Source organism: Poecilia reticulata, linkage group LG2 (assembly GCF_000633615.1).
Source record: "Poecilia reticulata strain Guanapo linkage group LG2, Guppy_female_1.0+MT, whole genome shotgun sequence".
In the NCBI taxonomy this organism is placed as follows: domain Eukaryota; kingdom Metazoa; phylum Chordata; class Actinopteri; order Cyprinodontiformes; family Poeciliidae; genus Poecilia; species Poecilia reticulata.
In genome coordinates this window covers 29,697,291-29,698,063 of record NC_024332.1, presented here as the reverse complement: position 1 = coordinate 29,698,063, position 773 = coordinate 29,697,291, and the positions used below count along the sequence as shown (strand labels likewise).

The 773-nt window shown below is 42.5% G+C and overlaps 1 protein-coding gene across 1 annotated transcript in view; it reads left to right on the top strand.

Moving 5' to 3' along the window:
• dct (dopachrome tautomerase) overlaps positions 1-773 on the top strand; it is a 12,038-nt gene that overhangs the window by 6,952 nt on the left and 4,313 nt on the right. The window lies entirely within an intron of this gene.

Below are 773 nucleotides of genomic sequence, written 5' to 3'. Positions count from 1 at the left end.
AAAAAAAATCAACAAATAAAGTCTGGAAAACAACGAGGAAACTATTAGGTTAAGTTTTGAAAAGGTGAAACGTAATTAACTAATAACTTGGAATCATAATGAGCTCCAAAAAATATAACACATYTCTGGATGAAATGTTTCTTTTCAGAACTCCCAAAATCCTGAGAGGTGGCATTGATCTGAAAGCTGATTTTGTTTTGAAGTTATTYTTGGCAAGCTGTGAATGCCTCGACCACAGAGAACAACCAAACATCTTAGTGTCTTCTGCTGTTAMATAAAAGTTTTTACGACATAATAGCCCCTTCAGACAGTTACTTGGTATCCTTCCAGATCTTGCTGGAACTCACAGCCGGGCTGTCAGGTGATCATCACAAGACCAATGTCTTAATCCTCCCCAGCTCTACAAAAGCAAGAATGCACATTAGAGTCTTTCTTAATCTGCATGCAACCAGCTGCAGCACAACATGACTTGGTTTWAAGTGCCATTTCCACAGATGTTAACTTTATCACTCCATCTAATTTGAAGATTCACAGCAGCAGACCGTGGCTGAGGGAGATTCCACACTCCTTGGGGGGGGGCATCAAATCGACTGCCTTACAGCGACCGCTTGATCTGCAAACTGATTTTTTTCACCACTCGCTGGAAGAAACAAATAGGTGTAAAATGAGGATTGTGCTGGTTCTCGGCACTGTGTCTTTGCTGCTCTGCGTTAAACCCGCTGAAGCTCAGTTTCCTCGAGCTTGCTGCACAGTGGAGGGGATCCGGTCCAAGC